The sequence below is a fragment of the Mustela putorius genome, unplaced genomic scaffold (assembly GCF_011764305.1).
Source record: "Mustela putorius furo isolate JIRA1106 unplaced genomic scaffold, ASM1176430v1.1 tig00000430_pilon_pilon_pilon, whole genome shotgun sequence".
In the NCBI taxonomy this organism is placed as follows: domain Eukaryota; kingdom Metazoa; phylum Chordata; class Mammalia; order Carnivora; family Mustelidae; genus Mustela; species Mustela putorius.
In genome coordinates, this window is record NW_025421377.1 from 20,804,520 (window position 1) to 20,819,317 (window position 14,798).

Consider the following 14,798-nt stretch of genomic DNA (forward strand, 5'->3'; position numbering starts at 1 on the left):
ATTTTTTCCCCCCTTTAAATGCCTGCTTCCTATGTACTGGTGAGGTACAATGGATCTTTTCTGGTTTTAAATACTAGAAAGAGAAGCTTCTGTGCCTAAGTTATTTTCCTCCAGAATACCCCCCCCCCAGGGGTCTTATTAGTTTTTGCTTAGTACTGAAGAAGGGTTTGGAACCAGGAGCAGATAGTCTGTATGTTGAAATTATTTTTCTTGGGTTTTATGTGTTTTGAGGGTTACTGTTGAAAATGCAGTTTGGTCAGTGACTTCCCCACACACGTATATATGATATGTATGAATAGGAAACTCTCATACGCTTGCATCATGCGCGGTGTGGCTCACATCCCCGCTCTCTCGCAGGACCCAGAACGTGAGATGGTGTCTGTGCTGACAGGCTGTGGATATCTCGATGGTTTACTTAACTGATCATGATGGGGCTGGGCCACTGATACATTATTGGTATTATTTGCTTAGCAAAGGGTACTTGAACCTCAATACTTAGCCTTAGGAACAGAGTAAACACAAGTAATAACTTTGTACGCTCAAGAAGACTCCCTTGGAGGGCCGGTGAGGATTCTCAGACTGTCTGAGGAAGACAACACCCGTGACAAAAGCCCAAGGCTGAGGACGGTGCTGTCCCCAGACACCCCAGACATCCCCCGCTGAAGGTGAACGAGGACCGAGCGCCCGTAGCGCTCCGTCCGGACGCCCCAAGTTGAACCAAGTGGCCTCCAGAGCGATCTGGGGCCGGGAAACGAAAGCAACTTCGGTTCTGCCCCGGAGAACAGGCTGTCCCCACTGGGGATCTGCTGTGACTGGGACAAAAGGCTGGACCTAGCAGCACGCCCGGGGCGCGAGAGAAGGAACCCAGGCCGGCGAAGGCGGCCGGTCGGGACCCGGGTCTCCGGCCGGGTCCGGGCGGGCGCGGCGCGCGGAGCTCGAGCCCCCGGCGGGGGCGGCGCGGCCCCAGGCCCCTCCCCGCCGCCGCGGATGCCCGGGCGGCTGACGCCGAGCCGCGGCCCCGAGCGGTGGGGGCCGGGCGGCGCGGGCGAGGGCAGGGCAGGGGGCCGGCCGAGGCCACTCGCGGCTTTAAATATGGATCGCGGGCTCGCGCTCGTGGCACAGCCTCCGCCGCGGCCGCCTTGCCCGCTCCCCCATCCCGCAGCCCGCTCCCGAGGGGCGCCCTCGCCGGGCACCGCCGCTGCAGTGTTGGTTACGGGCAAAACCATCGGAGATCCCCATCCATATGCAGAAGCTGCAGAAGGCAAAGTAGAGTAGACGCCCGCGCGCTCACACACTCGCTCGCCCCGCACCGCGCGGGCCGTGTAGACAGCTCCCCCTCCCCGCGCCGCCACCGCCCCCCCCCACCCCCCTCGACTCGTGGGCCGTGCGGGCTCCAGCCCTGCTTGCAACGAAGACCCTCCCGCCCCGGCGCCCTCGCCCGGTCCTCGCCTCCCTCCGCCCCGGAGCGCGCACCCACCCGGGCGGCAAAGTTGTGACTACTTGGGCGCGGGTGGCTTGCGCCCCGCTCGACCCGCGCGTCGCGCCGGCAACTTCCCGCGGCCCGCCCCGGGCCCGCGCCTGCGGGGATCCCGCGGGCCCCCAGCCTCCGGCCCCGGCGGCGCGCCGGGCAGCGCTTCTGTGGCCGCGGCGGCCGCGGTGGCAGCGAAGGCGGCGGCGGCGGCGGCGGCCGCTGCAGCCCCACACTCCGCCGCCAAACTGGAGGAGCGACGGAAGGCGGACCCCAGGAGGTGAGCGCGCGGCCCGGGCCGCGGAGGGGAGGGTCGGCCGGGACCCCGCGTCGCGGCGGCGGCGGCGCAGGGGCGGAGGGGGCCCGGGGGCCGGTCCCGGAGGGCGCGCGGGCGGCCTCGGCGCCCTCGGGGGAGGGAGAAGGAGGTCGGTCTGCGGCGGCCGGGCATCCCCTGGGCTGGGCGCCGGCCGGGGGTGGACGCGGCTTCCGCGGAAAAGTACTCCCCCCACCCCCCCCGCTTCTTAGCGTGCGGAGGGGCAGTTGGAGCCGCCGTGTCTCCCCCCGCCGCAGTGTGGAGCCCCCTGCGCGGAGCCCGGCGCTGCTGCCCGGGTGTGGGGCCAGCGTGCGCGGCGGGCTGGGCTCCGGCGCGGTGACACGTGTGTTCCTGTGAGCCTGGGTGGTCCCGGTGGAGCCCGGGCACCTGCCACGCAAACATCCCCAAACCCACGAATGGTGGAGGCCTGGGGGACTCTCGGTGCCCCCGCTTCGCCGCCCGCTCCGGGACGGGGCATTCGCGTCTCCCCCCTGGCACACCGAACGCGGGGGGTGAGTCAGGCAGATTCTCTGCAAGTGGCACAGACACAGTCCCTTGCAGTGGCTTGGGAAGAGGGAGGCCGAGGTTCAACTGGGATTTCTCTTGGCCGGCCACCGCGGAGCTCTTCCTCAGGTACTGGGCAGCATGTGCGGCTTGGCAAGGAGAGGCGATTTCTTTTTTCTTAAGTGCATTTCACCCAGCCCTTGCCAGTCCGTTAATAACAGTCAACAGAGAAAGGCAGGAGTTGGGAACCACATCAGCAAACTGCCGCAAGCCCGCAAGGGAAAAAGTTCTCTCAGAACAAGGAGGATGACAACAACAAACAAACAAGACCCGCAGCAAACCCTGAACTTGACTCGAAAGATGGAGAAGAAAGCCGTTCGACCTCTGCTCTCCCACCCGAAAGCATTTCCCCCCCTTTCTCCAGTTGCTTGGGAAACTTTTGTTTTTCCATCCCTCATTCCTTCTCAGGGCCTCACCTTTCTCAGACCAATTCCCTGCAGCAAGCTCTTTTCGGTCTTGACAATGAAGAGCAGTTAACCCCTTTGGAGTACCGTCTTCGCTTCCTTTCTCTTTTCACTTCAGTGTTGGAGAAAGTTGCTCCTCATGGGGAATCGTGAACGCTGAGCTGTGCTAAACACACATTATCTTAAGTCCTGGAACAGTTCCTTTCCGGAGAGACACTGCATTGTACACTATTTCCCTTTTTCCCCCTTGTATTTGGGACCTGGACTTAGACTATTACCTGAATTAAAGTGTCCATTGCCCATTAGGGCTTATTTTTATTTTTTCATTTTGATTTGAATAGCTTTTTCAGTGCAGTTAAAACAGTACTCAGTAGCGTCTTATAACCAATGTAATGTCTTCGCAAAGGTCTCTAAGAACTCTCCTTGTATCTATCACATTGGCATTTAAATAATTTTCATGATCATTATAGCGCTTAGATTGAGGTTGGTAGCATAACTTCAAAGGAAGCATGTCTGCTTATTTTTCTATAGTTTTAATAACAAAAACTTTTACTTTCATTTTAAAGTTAAATATAGTGATAGGTTTCTGTTCTCTTTCTATGAAATCTGGAAATTGAATCTCTTTAACTTTATCTCAGTCTCTAGTGAGATACACAAAAACTCTCACATATGTGAACAGAATGGAAAGTAGTACTCTTCGGAACTGTTGAGACATAGGACATTTATAAGAATGGGAGTGGGAGGTGTAAGATTGGATGTTTGGATAGTTCCAGGCATGTCTACCTTTGAGAAAAAAGAAAATAAGGAACCCTCCCCCAACATTGTGTATGAGTGTTGTCAAAATGAGGTTTTAAGTATCATTTAATGTGTTGAAGTCATTCTAGAGTTTTAGTAATTAACATGTATCAGGTACCTTAGCAAAAGACATTGACAGGATGTACTCTGAGTTTATAATGATGTATCCCTTTTAGTTTATTTTCTTAACAGAAAAGAAATTTAAATGTTTGTTAATGTTACTATTTTAGTCTTTGAAATGATTAGCATAAATTTGGAGTTTGCAATAATGTGTGAAAAGAATACAGGGAATCATTTAGAGAAAAAAATGTGATAGAAGTTGGGTAAACTTCGGGACAACTTCCAGAGTGATCTGGTGGTAATTTCATTTTTCACTGAGCCCTGGCAAGTGCAATTTTGAGGTTCCGATCCTTTGTTCTGATAACAAGAAAGATAGCCGGGCCATAGCTTGCACTGTAAAGAAAAACACAACACTTAAGGGAAAAAAAGTACACATTAGCTGGTGAATCATGTAGATAATCAGGTTTCTTTGCTTGCGTCTGAGGGCGCTGCAGTCCACAAGGACTGCTGCTGTTAGGGGAGAGCGTCCAGAGGGAACACTGCTTCCCAAGTCAGTGCTTCTGTAGACTTCATCTGCTCCTTTCTTGGAGGTACTCTGCATTCACTTTTAAAGACATGCATACAGTTTAAGACAGGGGTTGATAACAACATTGGGAGTGCGAAGAAAGACCTGAGAAGAGAATACTCGAGCAACTCTGGAAGTTTCTAAGTGTTTTTTCCTTGATTGCTAAGTGGAGAGACTCAGGGTGCATGATTTGATGGGGCCAGGGGAGCTCTCAGCAGAACGCACAGCTCCGTTCTCCCTGTTCTCGCAGTTTCTGAGGCCAACCTATGATTTATGACATTTATGACTGTTGGGGGAGTCAGTCAGCAAAATGGATGGTTAGTAAGTACAGTTAGTAAGTAAAGTTAGTAAGACTTTTTGAAACGAGGTCTTCCTACTTTCAGGATTTCTTTTTTTTCATAATGCAGAAATTTTAAGGGAGGGGAAAAATGTTTCTTTCATATGACGTCAGGGGTAAGTTGTATTCCAAGTATGTTTTGCCTTTTTCTCCATTTGACATGTTTGAGTAGCAGAATAGAAAGTTTGCGATTTCCTTCTAACATAAAGGTGATTATTTTATATTCCTGTGGTGCATGCCTTAGTTATTTTTCCAGTAGTAGAGATGGATTTTCCCACCTACCCTTTTACTCATTTCTTTTGTATGATGTACACACACACACATGCACACACACACACACACACACACACACACGACGTATTTGTAGAGATGACTGATTTTATTTTACCTAAAGCCATATTTATGACTGTCATAATGATTTGGTGGCAATGACTTTGTTACATTTCTCTAGTCTCAGCAGTACGATGGCATTTCAAACAAGACATCAAAAGGATGCGCAGCTCTGAGTGATGATGGCTTTATTTGCCTGCTGTGGCAAAGAAGAGATAAAACTTTGTTTTCCCTGACTTTTCATGATGTTCCTAATCCTATTCCTTAAGGATCTTACTTGCCTTTGAATTAAGTTATATATTAAAAGAAGATCGTGGTAGAAATAGGCTTGGTGAAATCATATACATCTACACTTGTTTTCCTAAGCCAAAACATCATCTTGTTATTTCTGCAAATTAAGGAGATTTAAGGGATTATTATGCTTGTTGAAAAAATGAGGAAACTAGGCACAGAGAACTTTGTTTCCTTTCCATTCCTTTTCTTCTTTCTTTCTTCCTTCCTTTCTTTCTTTCTTTCTTTCTTTCTTTCTTTCTTTCTTTCTTTCTTTCTCCTCCCCCCCTCCTGTCCTTCCTTCTTCATATGCTTTTCTTAAACTAAAGGGAAACTTATTGGTGGAGGTGGGACGAACCTTCTCTCTTTGAACTAGTGCTCTCTATGTATTGAATGACTGTCATCAAATGAATGAATGTTGTTTTAGTCACAGCTGAAGATACTAAAGCAGATAAATGTTTATCCTGGGTTGAAGGGTTGGCTCTGGTCCTTCTTAGTGATTCTGCTCGGCAGCACTGCCCATTGGCCTCGATTTTTTCTCCTGTCCATTGGTGCCAGAGTGCCTTTCCCTAATGAAGAGTGTCCAGTTTGCGTGGAGCAATTTTATCTCCAGTGTTTAAGAGTTAACTTTTGTTTTTCATGGAGAGTGAATACAGAAGGAAGTTACATGAAATTAGGATGTTAAAGAAATAAATAACCACCAACAGATAGTTTGGGATTATCGTGTAGAAAAAGGCTATCCCCTCAGTTTAACTTAAGTTTTTGTCTTAGAATCCTCAAAAAGATTTTAAATAAAACTTGTAACAGTATACTTTTGGGGGAGTTTAAACATCAAAATTAATAAAAATACAAAATGAGAAAGGAATATACTGTCTTTCAAACTGAGGTAATGTTCTGTCTGTGATACAACTAGAGAAAGTTCTTTATAATGTCTTATGTAAGAAGTCATTGGTTTCTTTCCTTCTCTTGGAAGTGTATTGAATGATTGATAATATCCTTTATACTATTTGCAAATAAGTGAACTTGTGGGAACTGGACTTCTGTGTGAGTTACTTGTAGGTTTGGCCTGGAGGCTAGTAGTCAGTGGTAGGGACCAGTAACAACTTCCTCTATTTAGAAATCCTATATTTGACATATTCTTCAGCAAAATAAATAAATAAATAAATAAAATAGTTTTTCCCGAGCAGGAAAAATAAAGGGTTACGAGAAGAACATAGATTAAAGAGGGGATTCACTTTACTCACAGGAGATCCCTCCGAATCGGTTTACTCTTCATGCACATACAGTTCTACTACGACTGATCGTAGCGTTTCTAATCCTATAGCAACGCTGAATTGCAAATTAGAAGACAGGAATGGGCTGATATTGGTAGCTACATGGAAGACATTGAAAAGTGCCAGGGGACAGATTGGTAGTAAAGGGAGAGATGGATCAAGTAGGAAAAGCAGCCGTAGGACTTCCGGCCAACACGGTGGTACGGGCTCTGTGGGTGGACCCTGATAGGATCACTTCATTATACTCCCTTCTTTGTCCCTCCCTGTCTTTCTTCCTTCCTTTTTTGCTCTCCTATCCCTGATCCTAACTTATCTTTATCAGTCTGTTCATCCATCCATCCATTCATCCGTCCATCTAAAGTTTTTATTGAAATATAAAATGTATAGAGTAAAGTATGCCTGGTGTGAGGCGTAAGTAAGCAGCTTGGTGATTTACCTAACTGATACACCAAGACCAAGATAGAGACAATTATCAGCAGCCAGAAGTCCTCCTCTCCCCCAAGGCATTATTTCCCTGCAAAGATAACTTCTGTCCCGACTTCTGAGGCTATAGGCTATTTCTATCCATTATTGAACTTCCGGCCGCAGTATCGGATGCGCATCCTTGCTTGCATCTGCCTTCTTTTGCACAGCATCGTGTTTGTGAGGTTCACTGATGCTTGTGTGTAGCAGCAGCTTATTGTCATCGTACTGCAGGATCCTGCTTTATGAGAAGGCCACAGTTCAGTTGCCATTTTGCTCTTGATGGGCACTGGGATTGTTTCTTGTTTTTGGCTGTAATCAGTAGTGTTGCTGTGAACACTCTTACATATGCCTTCCGGTAAACATGTGGGAATAATAGTTAGTGCCTTCCTTTAAAAGTGCTACCAATTTACATTCCTACTAACATCTTGTGTTTTGGCCTCTCCACATCCTTACAAACTGCTGGTATTATCTTTTTTATTTTAATCATTTAGGTGGATGTATAGTTGTATCACATTGTGGTTTTAATGTGCATTTCCCCAAGCATCTTTTGTTCCTTTTCATATGTTTATTGGCTGTAGTGAAGTACTTGTTCAGGTTTTTTGCTGATAAAGTTTTTATCCAGTATGTTATACTGAGCAAGAAAGGTTTTAATAAGTTGTAAATAGAGCTCCCTTACGACCCAGCGATCATGCTACTGGGTATTTACACTAAAGATACAAACGTAGTGATCCGAAGGGGCACGTGTGCCTGAATGTTTATAGCAGCAATGTCCACAATAGCCAAACTATGGAAAGAACATAGATGTTCACCAGCAGATGAATGAATAAAGAAGATGTGGTATATATAGAGAGTGGAATACTATGCAGCCATCAAACCTTCCAAATCTTGCCATTGGCAATGATGTGGATGGAACTAGAGGGTATTATGCTGAGTGAAATAAGTCAATCAGAGAAAGACAATTATCCTAAGATCTCCCGGATAAGAGGAATCTGAGAGGCAGGGCAGGGGGGTTTCAGGGGAAAGGGAGGGAAAAATGAAACAAGATGGGACCAGGGAAGGAGACAAACCATAAGAGACTCTTAATCTTAGGAAACAAACTGAGGGTTGCTGGAGGGGAGGAGAGGGGGCAGGGAGAGGGTGGCCGGTGATGGACACTGGGGAGGGTCTGTGCTGTGGTGAGGGCTGTGAATTGTGTAAGACTGATGAATCACAGACCTGTACCCCTGAAAATAACAATACGTTATATGTTAATAAAAAATAAATAAAAATTAAAAATAGAAAGCTTTTAAGATCTGGAAAGTGAACTTCTTTTGTTTGTTTAGAAAACTCAGATAACCATACAAACTCATTCACCAGTGTTTCCATATAATAAGTAAAGTAATATGGATGAAGATATTAAACACACTTGGAACTTGCAAACATCACAGCCTGGATCTGTGAAACTCTGTCCTTATTAAAAACAAAACAAACAAACAAACAAAAAAAACAACCAAAAAAAAAAAAAACCCCAAAAGCACACCAACTTTAACACAATACTCAGAAACCTGCAGAACTTGTTGTCTTCAGTGCTTAACATAAAAGCAAAGCATTTTGTAACTTAGTGTTGCCCAGTGACCAATAGAGATAAGCATTTGGGAGATATAGGTTAAAGACCCAGATCTCTTACTTGGTAGTTATTTGATTTTGGGGAATTTAAAAAATCCTCTTTCTTTCTTTCTTTCTTTCTTTCTTTCTTTCTTTCTTTCTTTTCCCCATTATTAAAATGATTGTAAAACCTAGCTTGCAGAGGTGTTATGAGGGACAAAAGTGATTGTTTAGGAAAGCTTGTTCAGAACTGTAAACGACTATACATATGTTAGTTATTAGTGTTGTTGTCGTTGTGTTCTACAACATTCCTTATTCTTGAGTTGAATCGTGCCAGCGCTGAGAACAGTTCCTGACATATTAATAAATGTGTGTTGGCCGAATGAATGAACAACAATTTTAAGTGTCTTTCTTGAGCTGTTCCTCTGAGTGATCCAAGCTCAGAACACATTTTTTCTCTAGGACTTTTACTTTTTATTGCTGAAGTTGAGTTGGGAACACGGTTTATTAAACATCAGTCTTGAAAAATTGAGTCTAATAGCCAGCAGTTTGAGATCACCCATTTCACGGTATCGCTCCTATCAACTTTATGCTCCACGTAACACACACAGGACCTGGAGAACCCTTGAAAATGATTGCCGTGCTCTTCACCCCATGGGGGATCCCCCAAAGCTTACACGCTGAATATTTCTAGCTTCTATAATTAGACGGCTGGCCAGCGGATTTCCAGATTTAAAATATTGTCGTGGTGTCTCTAGTGCTGATACCTTGGAAACCATATTTCATGAAAAATTGGATGTTTAAGGATGAATGATAGCTGAGAATTGGAGCCTGTAGAGAACCTTTTCAGCTTAATACAGATGAGGCATTTCCTACATATGTTGATTGCAATGGCCAAAGCAAACTTGCAGCGTAAATCTTGGAAACCTCTGTGTGGAGCAGCGATCGACCAGCGGTCTGGTCCTCAAGTACTGTTTGACTTGGACCTCTGTTTTCTTCATCTGAGAAGAGGGTTGGGCCAAATATTTATTTCTAAATTATATAGAATTAAACTTTGTATGATTTTTGTGGTCGAGAATTAGAAGATACGTCATAGGAGGTATCCCCTTGCAAAATCAGGCCTGCAGCAGAAGGAACTTGGATTTCGAAGTGGAAATCTAATTAGATTTTTTAACCCAAAGACTGATTTTCTTTTCCTTTTATTTGACGGTGGTGGTGGTGGTGGTGGTTTTTCTTTTGAGAGCTGGTGGTGGTCCCGATTGGTTCTCTTATCATGGATAATGGTACTCACCGATAATGAGGACTGGGTATATAACATATTACTTCAGAACGTAAGTCCGTCTGAATTTCTGAGGATGTTTACTTTTCCAGGTAGCATCCCTCCTGGAGGTTGAACCCGAACGTGCTTGTTTTCTCATGATTTAGTGGAAAATGGAATCATCTGGCGTGGTAGACAGCTTTTGTTTTCTGTTACAGACAAAATGCAATGGAAAATTGAAATACATACAAAGGGTAATTATGGCGAGCCTTGTGAAACTACTGTTTTAAAAATAGTGAATTTCAGAAAACATCTTCTGTTCTGAGTGCTTTCTTTCCTGTGAGATGTTAAACTGGATGGTTATAAAACAGAAGCTCCCAGGCCTGTCTGCTGGTTGCTGTGTTAAATGCTGGCAGCAAGGCTCCTTCCCTCTGATAACTACTCAGCCCAGGAGGCTTTTAAAAAAACATTGGTGCTAGGACTGGCTGTAGGGAAGGGCAACTGTTTAGGGAATAGGATCCTGACAGTAATTTCTAAACCGATATCCGAAGGGCCCGGGGTTAGCTCTTCTATCGCTCGCGCTCTTCCGCTTGGACATCCCTTATCTAAGTGGCCCGATGGGAATCTTCCTCATGTCTTTAATTCAAGCCAGGTTTCTGCATCTTCTCCCCCAGAATGATCACGAATGACGTTCGGAAAGCATTGTGTGTGTTTGTTCAGAGCGACGACTCCGTGGACTCATCAGTCAGAGGGAAGGGGGAAGCGGACCTTGAGTGCCGATGGCTGCACAGATTCCTTCATTCCTTTGACCTCTGGAGACCGCGGCCTTAGGAATGTGTGCTGAGCGCAACCGATGCTGGCCGGGCGCGGGCCTCGTGGGAGGAGGTGGCTGAAGCCCGGCTTGCAGCTGCCTTCCGAAAGCTGCTGAGCGAGAACCCACCGAGCAGAGGCTCACAAGCTCACACGTTTGCACTTTTTACAAGTTGAGCTCCTTTGCCAGGGAGAAGGAAGAAGGCCGATAGGAAAGGTCTGAAAAGATTCAGGTCGATGGGATCAGATAATTTCCCTTGAAAAATGCATTAAGAAATCAAACAGAGGGGCACCTGGGTGGCTCAGTGGGTTAAGCCTCTGCCTTTGGCTGGGGTCATGATCTCAGGGTCCTGGGATCGAGCCCCGCATCGGGCTCTCTGCTCAGCAGGGAGCCTGCTTCCTCCTCCTCTCTCTCTCTCTGCCTACTTGTGATCTCTCTCTGTCAAATAAATAAATAAAATCTTAAAAAAAAAAAAAAAGAAATGAAACAGAACACTCGTCCAAAAACATGGCAAGAACATACGGTTTGGGCACTCGAAAGTTTTGGCTGCCCAAGCTTGAGGCAGGGGCCTCTTCAGTTTAACCGGTTGCTTTAGGGCTCGTTGCCCTGCTCTGCCCTGCCTTGTGTGCACGGGCCCCGCACTGCAGGCTCCTCACTGCGGCAACCGTGTCAGATCGTGCTCCGGGCTTCCTGCAGCGGCTAGTGTATTTTGTAGTGAAAATACGTATCGAATGGTAGGGTACTTAGTCACTTGAAAACTCTGGACAAGGGGCGCCTGGGTGGCTCAGTGGGTTAAGCCTCTGCTTTGTCTCAGGTCATGATCCCAGGGTCCTGGAATCGAGCCCCGCATCGGGCTACTCTGCTCAGCAGCGAGCCTGCTTCCTCCTCTCTCTCTGCCTGCCTCTCTGCCTACTTGTGATCTCTGTCAAATAAATAAATAAAATCCTTAAAAACAAACAAACAACCAAAAACAAACAAACAAAACCCCCAAAAAGCCCCTCTGGACAAACCAATCAGAGACACCCAGTTGTTACACCCAGCTTTATTTGAAACCTTATTTCTTCTCGAGAGATTCCAACAGTGGAGTAGCTCTGATCGCTGCTGTCAGGTTTTTCACATATTTCTTGGGAAATTTGTCATCATGCAGTTTGGAATCCAGTAATTTTGGCGGTGAAACTTTGTTTTTAGGGTTTGTGATGTGTTACAGAGTTCCTTGGAAAACTTACCTCACTTTTCTATTTAGATCTGTTTCATCTGTTGTCTGAATTGGACACAGTTTTATTTACTATTTTTTGAGATTAGAAGTGAGTTGTTATTGGTGAGGATGTGGGCAAAGGGGAACCCCCTTGCACTGTTGGTGGGAATGCAAGCTGGTGCAGCCACTCTGGAAAACAGCATGGAGGTTCCTCAGAAAGTTAACAATAGAACTATCCTGTGATCTAACAATTGTTGTAGGAGGTATTTTTCCAAAGAATACAAAAATACTAATTTAAAGGGATACATGCATGCCTCCTCACGTTTTTAGCAGCATTATCTACAGTAGCCAAATTATGGAAATAGCCCAAGTGTCCATCGACTGATGACTGAGTAAAGAAGAGGTGATACATATACACACACAACTGAATATTACTCAGCCATCAAAAAGAATGAAATCTTGCCATTTGCAATGACATGGATGGACCTAGAGAGTATTGAGTAAAATAAGTCAGAGAAAGACGAATATCAAATGGTTTCACTCATATATGGAATTTAAAAAGCAGAACAAATGAATAAAGGGGAAAAAAGGAGGCAACCAGGAAACATATTCTTAGCTACAGAGAACAAACTGATGTTTATCAGAGGGGAGTTGGGTGGGGGAGGGGTGAACAAGGTGATGGGGATCAAGGAAGGCACTTGGGAGGAGCACCAGGTGTATGGAGGTATTGAATCGCTATATTGTACACCTGAAACGAATATTGCACTGTATGTTAACTAACGGGAATTTAAATAAAAATTAAAAAAATCTAAGTGAGTTGTTAGTCCCTAAATTTTTTTTTTTAATTTTTGAAATAACTCTAGGCTCACAGAAAGTTGCAAAAGTATAGTACAGTTTTCACATAACCTCTGCGCAGCTTCTCCTAGTCTGTACTGCTTTTAAGGTTTTTTTTAAAAAAAAAATATTTTATTTTATTTTTAAAGATTTTATTTATTTATTTGAGAGAGAAATGAGAGAGAGAGAGCGAGAAGGAGAAGGTGAGGATCAGAGGGAGACGCAGACTCCCTGCTGAGCAGGGAGACCGATGTGGGACTGGATCCTGGAACTGGAACCTGAGCCGATGGCAGTCGCTTAACCAACTGAGCCACCTAGGCACCCTGCTTTAAGGTTTTAAAAAGACATTTACCTAAAAAGATTTATAAGGAATTGCAATTTTTATGCCTTCTCTGAAAAATATACAGTAGGACAAAAAAGAATATATTATAGGTGTTGTAAAAAAATGCAGAATTAGACACATCTAGTGTTTTCTGGGTTTCACTTAAAGGTGCTACGGTAGTAGGCAAGGGGGAGGAGTCATTCATTTGTTCATTCGCTTCCGTGAATTTGGTGTTTGCCTCATTCAAATAATTTTTTATAATGATCATATTTAACTAGGAAGTCTTAAATCCAGATATTCTCAGAAAAACCTCTGGAAGATACAATATAAATATAAATGAGGGAAAATAGAGATCTTTTATGGCCCTAGTATCAGAGCACCATGATAATATTAGATTTTATGTAAAGGTGAGAGAGTATCATTGGTATATATCTGTACTTTAGGTGTGTATTTCCCTTATGTGCCTTACAATGTAGGCAAATTCAGAATGTACTGAGACATTTTAGAATAGATGTCTTATTTATTATATATACATTGCAATACTTCCCATGAAACCTCAATGTTTCACTATTCTTTCTATTAATAAATATTACATTTGAATACATATTTAAGTTCAGCTATCACATTTTAAAAGGGGTCTTCTAATGCTATATGTCTTTGCTCATCCATGTGTCTGAACCTTACGCTGTCTTACCTAGAATGCTCCCTCAGAGGCTGGGTCTTGCACCTTGAGACAGACATAACTGGGGAAGGTCTAGAGAAGTGCACTGCATATCACGAGAATAAAGGAGTGTCTTTCAGAGAACAGACAGAAGTCTGTTTGAATGCTTAGAATCTTGAGCAGTGAAGTCTGATAGGAGACCTCACAACCTAACATCATGAACACTGGACCCCACATCCAAGAACACCAGAACTAGGAGGACCACTTACAACTTCAAGAAATAAGTTTAGCATAAATCAGTTTAAATTTATGTAGTGGGTATTTAATGTGAGCATTTTTACACTCCAAGAGGAGAAAATGGCTTTTTCAAGAGAAGATCCAGAACAAATCTTTGGGGGTAGATTAAGTATTCATACAGCTATAGACAATGTATATTTTTGGTAAATAGACCTTTTTGGACGGTAGTCTCTCTTTTTACCCAGGCTTTCTGACAGCACTTTGCTTATGTCATTTTTCATTTTGTAGAATAATTTCTTGTTCTTTGATGCCACTGAATGTTGGTCTATGATACTGTGGGTTTGACCTCATGCGATGTTTCTGTGAAGTTTACCTGCCTCACCTCTCCCATCTCAGTTCTAGACCTTGACCAGAAGGCTCTAGTGTAAGTGCGTTATTACACATGAGGTTAAAAAGTGATCAGATCATTTAGACCTCCTTGTAAAATTTCCCTAAGTCAAGACCATGACTTGCTGCTGATAAAATGAAACTGGGCGTTATTTCTGAATTGAAACCAACGCCTTTGCTGCTGGTTTCATTTGGGATCATTCCAGTGATCTGAAAGTTTGCTTTCCCAATTAAATGAAGCATATTTTATTTTGTGCAGGTTTAAAAAAAATCATTGTGCTGGGTAACTTTCTTAGGTGTAATGTTATGCTCATCAGTTAAATAGTTTGGAAAGTCCAATGCCATATATTTCTGTTTGCCCCACAGCTTTTAGCTACTGTTATGGAAGGACTCTAGTATTTGGGCTTGAATAACACAGTGTCGTTTATATAAAAACCAGAGTAGCAGGAAAAAACCAGGCTAGAGCATGTGGTCCAGGCTTCAAGCTGGTTTCCGCTTGAGTCAGGAGCTAGTGGCATAATGTCTTAGCTCTGTAGAGACAGTGAGGGATTCATTTCTAAGGTAGGTGTCAACATATGGGATCTATAGAACTCTGATAACTTGGGAACTGCGAGGAGCTGGTGTTAATGCTTCAAACGTGAGCAGTAGGTACCATGAGTTGCAG

General features: G+C 44.6%; 1 protein-coding gene across 2 annotated transcripts in view; it reads left to right on the plus strand.

Annotated features, from left to right (window-relative positions):
- Positions 1–1,067: 1,067 nt before the first annotated feature.
- Positions 1,068–14,798, plus strand: part of SLC4A4 (solute carrier family 4 member 4) — a 350,735-nt gene continuing 337,004 nt past the window's right edge. Inside the window, exon 1 of one of the 2 annotated variants that reach the window (XM_045079852.1) lies at positions 1,068–1,748. The gene's annotated coding sequence lies outside the window, so the exon portion shown is untranslated. The remainder of the gene's footprint in view (positions 1,749–14,798) is intronic. The other variant, XM_045079853.1, reaches the window with a different exon arrangement.